We start from the raw sequence: 12,170 nt of genomic DNA on the forward strand, positions 1-12,170 counted from the left end.
AGACAGATCGCTGTGTGTCTAGCACAGAGCAAAGGTGTGCTAGAGTCTGAAAGGCAGAAACCCTGCGTGCTGACTTCTGCATTTGAGAAGCAGCAAGAATGCACAGGAGACCACACATCAGAGAGCCTGAGGAAACAACCTGACTTTAGCAGCAGCAGAGAGACCAACCACAAGAAACCCTACAAAGACACAGCAGGAGTGTGCAGGGGCTATGCAGTGTTGTGCCTGACTTAGTGCTGTAATCACTCAGGCTGAATGAACTAAACCTCATTTGGAAATGGTTTGTGAGGTAATGGGAAGATCTCTCTTATTATTCAGTTTTCTAGGAGGATGAAAGCTTGGGGGAGAAGACAAAGGAACTGCTGTCAACCTGACCTGAAGCAGACTGCCACTTGGGTTACAAATCACTCTATTTTTGCTCCGAGAGTCACCTTGTTTTTTCATGGCTCTGGAGAAGAATTGCCCATTTCATGTACCCCATTTCATTTCTGGATTTAAAAATAGCACAGTGAATGACATAGCTCTGATTGTTTTCCTAAGTTTGGATATAAAGTGCACTGAAGAGAAAAGAATTAAGGACAAGAAATATGGAGATTAGAAAACAACCCAAGCAAAGGTGGGAAATCACCATTTCCATCATTGCTACAGGTAGCACTGTGTAAATGAAGCAATGGTCTCTATTTACTAGTAACTGCAGAATCCCTTAGGGTTGAGGCAGTAACTTTATTATTGATAACATTGGCGATATGGAGTGAACAGTTAGCATGACATCAACCTGGAAAATATGCGGATACATATCAACCCTGAGGAGACTTGTGCTGAAGTTGTCTGTGGAGACAAGGTATGAAAGGGGGTTTTAATAGCCAAATACAGAGAATTCATTAAGGACTTTCATAATTAACTCCATTGAATCCTGATGGCATTAATAACAAAGGGGGTGTGGCATAAGCAGCAAGATATATCCTTTCTAAGGGAAGAATTATGTTCTTAAATAGAGTCTCAAACTGAGGGTAACTGAGTACAGATCCCATAGGACTGAATCCATTATTATAGCATAATTCAAAAAATATAGCTTATCAACCAGATATATTATCTGAATATGTAAATTCTATGACTTGTAATAATTAAAAAGGTCTTTAAAATATATATTTGTAGCTCTTTACCTAAATTATCAGTGCTTAATTACCACAGATTTCTTGTTGTTTTTTGTTTGTTTGTTTGTTTTGTTTTTCTTTGTGTGTTGTTGTTTTCTTGTTAGGGGATACTTTGGTTTTATATTTTTGTTTTATATTCATCTTATTTTTCATCTTTAGGGACAATCGGAGGCAAAATATGTGGATCTTCTGCTGTATTTCAAGATTCCGTGACTTGGCAGAGTCAGAGCACTTAACAGGTTGTCTGAATTGAAATGTGAACTAAAGATGGACGGATCGATCAGGCATAAAATTGGTAAGCACATAGCTGAACTCAGCAGTACCATCCATCAACTGCACATGTTTGACATCTATTGACTACTTCATTCAACAGTACAGGATACACATTCTTCTCAGGCACACATGGAATATTCACTGTGATAGACCTTGCTCTGAGCCATAAGACACAGCTGGACCTTTGAAAAGAAAAGTCATTATATAACATCTGCTCTTAGACCACCCTACAACTAAATTGGAGTCCAAATAAAAAATAAATAGAGAACAACCATCACTTCTAGATACACATGGATCAAAGGAGAACTTTCCAAAGAAACTCTTTAAGAATTGTAACTAGGAAAATTCAAAATATAACTTAGGGAAATCTGTGGAGTTCAGTAAAAGCAAATTTTACATCTAAAATAATATCATTGAATGCAAAGATTAGAAATTAATAACTCAGCTTAGATTTATGAAGCTAGGAAAATAAAGTCAAATTCAATGCAAAGTAAGGTGAAGAACACTAAAAGTTAAGTCAGCATTCAACTGAATTAAATTAGGAGCTCAGCATAGAAAATCAATGAAGCCAAACATCTAGACCTTAGGGTGATGAGGTAGGAGTGGGTGGGTGGGTGTGGGAATATCGTCATTGAAGCAGGGGAAGGTGGAATGGAAGAGGGGGGAAATTCATATAACATTTGAATGTAAATACATAAAATATCCAATTTTACAAAACCCTCTAGTTTGGCTAAGATAAGGATAACTACTATCAGAAAGAATAGAAGACAATGTGTTAAAAGTAATTATAGATCAAGATCTGGGTGGGATGGAGTCCAAGAATGCAAAATTGTTTAACATTGGAACAGAAAAAGAAATTCCCCAGGGTGAGCAAGAGTATCCGATGCATGGATCTGTATCTGCCATGCTCAGAATGAGAACAGTGCTCTTGAACTACCTGACACTGTCACACCCAGTAGGATGGTAACACTGAACGTGGGCAACCAGGAGCTATCCTACTTGAGAATTGAATACAGAACTGAACATAGACCACTTTCACCTGTCATACTCATGAAGGCACTGGACCAGTCTAATAAGGGATAAAGATGAGGGATAGGAAAATAATAAGATGGGATATGGCTCCTGTTTCTAGTTTCTATTCATGTCAAAGAGAACAAAACACAAAGGCACATTAATATTTCCCAACTTGTTACATCACTTTGAAATGTCTTAAAGCTGGTGATCTCTTATTGTACTACTGTTTTTTTTCTCCATACAAGCTATGGGTAAAATAGATGATACATATGTAATCATGCTCTTTTATAACATACAAAACTTTGCAGTAAAGAAAACCCACAGTGGTTATGATTACACACACTTGTAATCCCAGGAAAACTGTGAGTTTAAGGACAGCCTGGGATGGATAGTGAGTGCACGTCTCACCGGAGAAAGAGAAGGGGAAGGGAGAAGAAAAGAAAAAGAGAGATAGATAGGACAATGAAGAAAGAAGAAAAGAAGAGAAAAAAATAATGACTCAAGCAAAATTAAATAGTATTGTAATAAAATGTTCTGGTCTAATATGGAATAGTGATAGACAAGAAAATTCATGACTGTCTTTTTCATTTTCCCTGAACTACACGTGGCAATTTGATCCAGAGGGCAGAACTTTCATAAATGAGATTACTGCCTTTTCGATATGGGCCCAAGCTCCCCAGCATTCGGCTGGAGCTTAGTCAGCATTTTTCCAGCCTTGTGGGGAAACCCTTCTAATTAAGGTTGCAGTCTACCCAGACTGAGTAGCAACTCTGAGCTCAGTCTAAAATGGCGGACTCCCTTCGCCATCAGGCCCATCTCTGATCTTGTCTGCAGAGCCAATCCCCCACAGCCTCTACCTGGGATAGGTCAAGTAGTCCTGGGCAGACCTTCAAGTTCAACTTCCTCTTTTCCTGATAAGAGACCACCCAGAAAGTACCTGAGATCCCTGGAATGTCTCTTCATACAAAGGAAACATTCACAGTATGTTAAACTCCAAACAATGATTTTGTTCACTCTAAAGACTCCTTCCCGCTCTCCAAAAATCATATTTAGCTCTTTCCACCCCTAATCAAGAATAAAGTTCAAGGGTACAAGCCCACCCCAATAAAGGTATGTGCATAGCTAAGATATTTTAAGAGAACTGTAACACTAAGGTCATTGGAGAAGCTCCTCCCACCCACACCTCAAACCCCTATCCCTGCTCCCCATCTTGCAGCCCAACATTCCCTTACACCCAAAACTCACTTCCAGCCAGACTAGTGATCCTGCAAATTCCACGAGTACCAGACTCCACTTTATCCTTGCAGCCTGATGTGCACTGGCACCTGGAGACCCTCTCTCCTTTGTCTGCTTCAGTGAAACATTCCTTCATGAGTCTGCCTTAGCCTTTCCCCTGTGTCCACTTCAGGAAAATACTCCTTCATGTGTTTGTCCCAGCAAAACACCATCCAACCAACTTTCCACGGAACCCTGAAATTTCCACTTTAGATTTGTTTCTCAAACACTCTTCTCCCCTCTCTCTCTCCTCCCCTTTCTCTGTGTGTTTGTGTCTGTGTCTCTGTGTGTTTTTTTTTTTATATTTTTTCTTTTTTATTGTCATTTTGACTTATTTTATTTGTTGGTTTGTCCATTTGTTACCTAAAGAGAATTGGCTGGGTGTAGAAGTTGGGAGTATCTACTGGGAGACGACAAAGAAGAAACAATGATTAGAATATATCTAGAAAAGGTAATTTTTTCAATAAAAATGGTAACTGTTTATAAATGCAAAAATAACAAACACAGTGGCTTCCATGTATCCCATATCCACATTAGAAAATCAATGACACACAACAAACAAACCCTTTTGCCCTAGAGCTGTTAGAGAAGGTCACTTATTTTATATTGGACAATCTGCTAGAATTAAGTTTTACAGCATGTCAGTTGCTGTCATTTACTCAATATAATATGCATATATTTTAGGAAGCTTCAACATTATAAGGTTTTTATATGACTTAAAAAACGTTCTTTAGTGCTAATTATCCCTCCTATATTCTGTTCTCTCCCTTGCTCTACCTACTCTCACTCAGTTTCTTCTATCTTGTTTCATTTTCTCTTCTCCCTTCATATCACTGCATTCACCCACCCCTGTCCGGAAAACCAGCCCCAATTAGCAAGTAAATGCCCCTTACTAATTTTCTGACCTCTATAAATATTCCAAATGGAACACACACTTAAAGAATCACACCTAAAATTCACAAATGAGAGAAAACGTGCAGCATTTGTCTTCCTAGGCCTGAATATCTTCCCTCAAAATGACTGCATCTAGCTCTATCTATGTTTAATTATGCAATTTCATCTTCTTCTTTTTTATTTTTTACTAGAACACTTACTAAGATCAAACAGCTAATACAGAGTTTATATAACTAACCATTTGAGGAAAAACTCCAAAACTGCATAAAATAAACAAATGAATACCAAATATTAAAAACTTTAAATGATTTGTTTTCATTACTTTCTTTACTGTCTCCTTGTGGCCTTCAATTTTATTACTTAGAATCAAAAATTGTCATTGTGTAAAAAAGGAATGTTTGCTGGATCTTCATTGTTCAGTCATACTCTTTGTACTTAAATTCTCTTCAATTTCCAATAGCTTCTTATGAAAATAATATAACATGTTCAGTAATTATTTGAAAATTTTATACATGTACTTTCATCATAATCACTCTGTACTCCTCCCACAAGAACAATCTATCAGTCTCCATCCCTAGACGTTTTTTTTATGTCATGCCTTTGTCTTTTTAATATATATTTTATATTTTATAATTTATTTATTCACTTACATCCTAATTGCACCCTTTGTCCCCTGTCCATTCCCTTCTCATCCAAGAAGGGAAAAGTAACCCCTGGGTACCAACTTACCCTGGCATATCAGGTCACTGGAAGAATACATGCCCTTGTCTTTTATAAGTGATTGTTTTGCTGCATACATTCTGGTCCTCTGGCTCTCCTCCTCCCCTTCTTCCATGATGTTTCCTGAGCTTTGATGTAGAGCTTGTGTTAAACACAAATCAGATGGGACTATGCACCACAGTCTCAGTTATTCTGTGATTTAACCAGCAATAGCTTTGTGTTATGGCCTTCTTTTGCTTCATAAAAGAAGCTTCCATGTTGATGAGCAAGAGCTAGATTTATATGTGGATATAAGGTAAGTAATAAGAATAAGTTAACAGGAGCTGCCCCACAGCCATCAGGAATCCTGGCCTGCCCGCAGAGAGCTGAGCACCCAGAGGAGACTCAGGAGTGCTCCCCATCCTGAGCCCACGGGTGAACCTCCATTTTCTCTCCACTAACTATCTGGGGAGCAAGAGACAGGAACTCACAGTGTATAGGAATGTCAGGGAGCTGATTAGGTAGAATGTGGCTGGAGGAGGGAGCCCCTTCATTGAAGGATGTGGAGGAGGAGGAGGGATGAAAACAAGAAAAAACAGGATAACATTTGAAATGTAAATACAAAGAATATCCATTAAAAATAATAAATTAACAAATTGTCTGGGTTTAGTAATGTGACAGGTTTTACTGCTGCTAATTTCGTTTTTAAAATGACTGAATAATATTACACTGAATAAGTGCATTATATTTTCATTATCTATTTATGAGTTCATAGTTATCCAATCTGTTTCAAATACCAACTCTTTTGAATACACCGGCAATAAATATGGAAATCAATTAACTCTGAAGTAGGATACAGAATAATTTGGGTGTATGCCCAAGAGTGGTAGAGCAAGAACATATGCATTCTAGCTATTGGAGAAATTTCCACACATATTCATAGTTTATGTATCAATTAAATCCCTACCATCAATAAATATATATCATCTCTTATCTCTCATCCAGTCATCTACTCCAACATTTATCTTTCTTATTCTTTTTTATTGTTTATTAATGTCATCTCCCTTTCTTATTTCCTCTCATCAAGCTCCCTATCACCTTCTTCCTCCCCCTGCACCTATGAGGGTGCTCCCCCACCCACCTACCCACTCCTGCCTCAGAGGCCTAGCATTGTTCCCCTATCCTGATCAAGCCTCCACTGGACCAAGGGGTTCCCCTCCCAGTGATGCTAGAGAAGGCACTTCTTTGCTACATATTCAGTTGAAAACATGGGTAACACCTGTGTACTCTGGGTGGTGGTTTATTCCTCTGGAGCATTTAGAGGTCTGCTTGGTTAATATTGTTGTTCTTCCTATGAGGTGGAAAACCCCTTTAGCTCTTACAGTACTTGCCCTAACTTCCCCAATGGAGTCCTCTCACTAAGTCCAATGTTTGGCTATGTACATCTCCATCTGTATTGGTCCAACTCTGGCATAGCCTCTCAGGGGACCTCTATACTGGGCTCCTGTCAGTAAGCACTTCTTAGCATCAACAATAATGTCTGGGTTTGGTGTCAGCAGATGGAATGGATCCCTATGTGGAACATTCTCTGGATGGCTTTTTGTGCAGTTTCTCCTCAACTCTTTTTTTCTGCAATTCGTTTTGATGGGAGGAATTCTGAATTGATATTTTTGAGGTGACTAAGTGGTCCATACCTTAACTGTAAGCCATGCCTATTATCTGTGTATGGTCTCTCCAGGTTCTATCTCCACTTAGTTGGTTATTGTGAATAAAGTCCTCCCTGTTGGGTCCTGGGAACCTCTTAGATCCCTGGCAACTGGGACTGTAGTCACTACAGTCAGTTTTCCATCTGGCATTGCTCCATACCTGCTTTCAAATTCCTGACCCTCTATAATTCTCCCCCATCTTTTTCTATATCAAACTACACTCCCTTTTTTTTCTACTCCATTCTAACCTTCCCAGATTCCTCTGTCCTCTTCCCTGAGATTATTATCTCCCTCCCTATTGAGTACTACTGTATCATTCATACTTTGGTATGATTTCTTCAGTTTTATATGGTCTATGAGCTGTATCATGGGTATTGAAGCTTATTTTTGGCTAATACTCACTTCTCAGTGTGTACATACCATCATTTGTGATTTTTTGTGACTGGGTTACATCACTCCGGATGATATTTTCAAGTTAAATATATTTGCATGCGAATTTCGTATCTATTCCATTGTTGAGAGACATCTGGGTTCTTTCCAGCTTTTGGCTATTATAAAGACTACTATGAGTATGGTGGAGCATGTGTCCTTGTTGGATATTGGATTGTCTTTTGGGTATATGTCCAGGTGTGGTATAGCTTGGTCCTCAGGTAACACTATGTCACATTTTCTGTTTCCAAAGTGGAAAAAAGTGTACAATCCCACCAACAATAGAGGAGTGTCCCTATTTCTCTACATCCTTGCCAGCATCTGCTGTCACTTGAGTTTTTGATGTTAGCTATTCAGACTGGTGTGAATGAAATCTCAGAATTATTTTGATATGCATTTCCCAGATGAATAGGGATGTTGGATATTTCTTTAGGTGTTTCTCAGTCATTCGGTATTTCTCAGTTGAGAAATTTTGTTTAGCTTTGTCCCTCATGTTTTAATGGGGGTAATTTGATTCTAATTTCTTGAGTTCTTTTTATATGTTGGATATTAGCCCTCAAGAGGATGTAGGATTAGTAAGGATGTTTTCTCAGTTTGTTAATTGCTGTTTTGCCTTATTGACAATGTCCTTTGTCTTACAGAAGCTTTGTGATTTTATGAGGTCCCATTTGTCACTTCTTGATCTAAGAGCATAAGCAACTGGTGTTCTGTTCAGGAAATTTTCCCCTGTGCCTATGTGGTCAAGGATCTTCACCTCTTTCTCTTCTATTAGATTTATCATATCTGGTTTTATGTGGAGGTTCTTAATCATCTTGGACTTGAGCTTTATACAAGTATATAGGAATGGATCCATTTGAATTCTTTTACAGGCAGACCACCAGTTGAACCAGCATCATTTGTGGAAAATGCTGTCTTTTTTCCACTGCATAGTTTTGGCTCCTTTGTCAGAGATCAAGTGACCATTGGTATGTTGGTTCATTTCTGGGTCTTCAGTTCTATTCCATTGATCTACCTATTTATCTCTGTACCAATATCATATGGTTTTTATCACTATTACTCTATAGTATAGCTTGAGGTCAGGGATGGTGATTTGTCCAGAAGTTCTTTTATTATTTAGCATAGTTTTTGAAATCTTCTGATTTTTGTTATACCAGATATATTTAAGAATTGCTCTTTATGTCTGTGAAAAAGTTACATAGAATTTTAATTGGTATTGCATTAAATCTGTGGATTGCTTTAGGTAAGATGACTATTTTTACTTTGTTAATCAAGGTTGATTTGTGAACATGGATATTTTTATTTTATGAGGTCTTCTTCAATTTCTTTCTTTAGAGATTTGAAATTCTTGTCATACAGATCTTTTACTTGCTTGGTTGGCATCACACCAAGATATTTCAAATATTTGTGACTATTGTAAATGGTGTCATTTTCCTACTTTCTCAGCCCATTTATCCTTTGAGTAGAGGAAAGCCACTCTTTTCTCTTTTGATTTGACTGAGTTAATTTTGTATCCAGCCACTTTAGTGAAGTTATTTATCAACTGTAGGAGTTCTCTTGTGGATATTTTTTGGCACCACTTATATATACTGTCATATCATCTGCAAATAGTGGTATCTTGACTTCCTCCTTTCCAATTTGTTTCCCTTTGATTTCCTTTTGTTACATAATTGCTCTGGCTAGAACTTCAAGTACTTTATTTAATAGATAGGGGAAGAATGGGCAGACTTGTCTTGGCCCTGATTTGTTTCAAGTTTTTCTCCACTTTCATGTTGGCTATTAAAAAAGACTTTTACTGTCTAATTCTTTAGGTGTTATGGAACTATTTAGATGATTTATCTGATCCTGATTTGCCTTTGGTACTTGGTTTCTGTCTCAAAAATTATCCATTTCATGTAGATTTTCCAGTTTGTTGAGTATAGGTATTTTGTAGTAGGATCTGACCATCTCTTTTATTTCCTTCAATTTTTGTTGTTATGTCTCCCTTTTCATTTCTGACTTTTCAAATTTGGATACTGCCTCTGTGCCCTCTGGCCAGTCTGCCTAAGGATTTATTTATTTTGTTGATTTTATCAAAGAACCATCTCCTGGTTTTGTTTATTCTTTGTATCGTTTTCTTTGTTCCTATTTTGTTGATTTCTGCCTTGACTTTATTTCCTGCCTTCTATTTCTCTTAGATGTATTTGCTTCTTTTTGTTCTAGAGCTTTATATGTGCTGTTAAACTGCTAGTGTATGCTCTCTCCAATTTCTTTATGGAAGCACTCAGAGCTATGAGTTTTTCTATTAGCATTGCTTTCCTTGTTTTTCATAAGTTTGGGTATCTTTTGCCTTCAGTTTCATTAAATTTTAAAAAGACTTTAATTTCTTTATATATTTCTTTCCTAACCAAGTTATCATTGAGTAGATAGTTGTTCAGCTTTCATATGTGTGTGTGGGCCTCATGTTGTTTTTGTTGTTGTTGAAGATAAGCCTTAGTCCATGGTAATCTGATAGGATGCATGTGATTATTTCAATTTTCTTGTGTCAATTGAGGCCTGTTTTGTGACCAGTTATATGGTCAGTTTTGGAGAAGGTATCATGAGGTGTTAAGAAGAAGGTGTATTCTTTTGTTTGTGGATGAAATGTTCTTCTGTAGATATCTGTTAAGTCCATTTGTTTCATAAGTTCTGTTAGTTTCAATGTATCTTTGTTTAGTGTCTGTGTCCATGATCCATTGGTGAATGTGGGGTGTCAAAGGCTCCTACGATTATTGTGTAAGGTTAAACGTGTGCTTTGATCTTCAGTACTGTTTCTTTTCCATATGTTGGTACCCTTGCATTTCGGACATAGATTTTCAATATTGAGTTTTTACTGGTGGATTTTTTTTATTTGATGAGTGTGTAGTGCTCTTTCACATCTTTCTTGAGACATTGATTGAAAGTGTATATTATTGGGTACTAGAATTGCTACTCTAGCTTGTTTCTTGGGACCATTTGCATGAAATTATTTTTCCAGCCCTTTACTTTGAGGTAATGTTTGTCATTGTCACTGAGATGTGTTTCCTGTATAAATGCAGCAAAATGCTGGGTTATGTTTTTATATCCAGCCTGCTAATCTATGTTTTTGTTTTAAATTAGGTAATCGAGTTTATTAATGTTAAGTGATATTAGGGACCAATGATTAATGATTCCTATTATTTTTGCTGTTAGAGATAGAATTATGCTTGTGTGGTTCTCTTCTTTCTGATTTATTGTGAGAAGATTAGTTTCTTGCTTTTTCATGGGTGTAGTTTAACTCTTGTGAAGTTTTCCTTCTATTATCTTCTGTAGGCCTGAAATTGTAGAAAGATATTGTATAAATTTGGCCTTTTCATGGAATATATTGGTTTCTCCCTCTATGGTAATTGGCTGCTGTTTTATGAGCTTAGGCTCTATATGACATCTGCCCAAGTTCTGCTTTTTATAGTCTCTGTTGAAACATATGGTGTAATTCTCATGGGTCTTTCTTTACATGTTACTGGACCTTTTCTTCTTACCACTTTCAATATTCTTTCTTTTTCCTGTGCTTTTGGTGTTTTAATTATTATGTGACAGGAGGATTTTCTTTTCTGGTCCCATCTGTGTGGCATTCTGTAGGCTTCTTGTATGTTTACGGTCATCTCTTTTTTTAGGTTAGGAAAGTTTTCTTCTATAATTTTGTTGAAGATGTTAACTGGCTATTTGAGTTGGAAATCTTCATTCTCTTCTATGCCTATTCCTCTTAGGTTCAATCTTTTCATTGTATTCTGGGTTTCCTGGATGTTTTGTGTTAGAAGGTTTTTACATTTTGTCTTTTGTTTGACTGTTGTGTCAATGTCTTCTAGGGTATCTTCTACACCAGATATTCTCTTTTTTGATCTTTGGTATTCTGTTTGGATGCTTGCTTTTGTGGCTCTTGATCTCTTTCCTAGGTGTTTTTTTTTTTTTTTTTTTTTTTTTTTTATCTCCAGGGTTGTCTCCCTTTGTGTTTTCTTTCATGCTTCTATTTCTAATTTTAGATCATGGAAGGTTTTGTTCAGTTCCTTTACCTATTTGATTGTGTTTTCCTATAATTTTTTACAAAATTTATTTGTGTCCTCTTTAAGACTTCTACTTGTTTACCTATCTTCTCCTGAATTTCTATAAGTGAGTTCTATATGTTCTTTCTAAATCCCTATACAATATTCATGAGATGGGATTTTAGGTCTGAGTCTTGCTTTTCAGTTGTGTTAGGGTATTTAGGGCTTGGTGTGGTGGAAAACCTGGGTTATGATGTTGTCAAGTAACATTGGTTTCTATAACTTATGACCTTGTGCTTGCCTCTTGCCATCTGGTTATCTCTACTGCTAGCTGTCCTTTCTATCTCTGACTGGAGCCTATTTCTTCTGTGATCCTGTTTCTGTCAGAACACCTTGGAGTCTAACTATCTCTGTGATCCTGTGGTTATGAGATCCTGGAATCCTGAGATCCTAGGTATGTATGTCAGATCTCCCAGGAGTCAAGCTGCCTCTGCAATCTTGAAACGTTGATGTGACCAAACTCCTGAGATTCTGTTGTGTCAGAACTCCTATGAGTCAAGCCTTTTCTGTGTGTTGTAGGAGTAGATGCAGAGCCATTGCCCCAAGTTTATTATGGGCACAGGTTCCAACAAAATGGGAATTTTTTTTCTTTTATTTTAATCATCTGACTGAAGTAAGATGAAGTGTCAAAGTAGTTTAAATTTGTATTTCGC

Source organism: Micromys minutus (genome assembly GCF_963924665.1).
Source record: "Micromys minutus genome assembly, chromosome: 8".
NCBI lineage: Eukaryota > Metazoa > Chordata > Mammalia > Rodentia > Muridae > Micromys > Micromys minutus.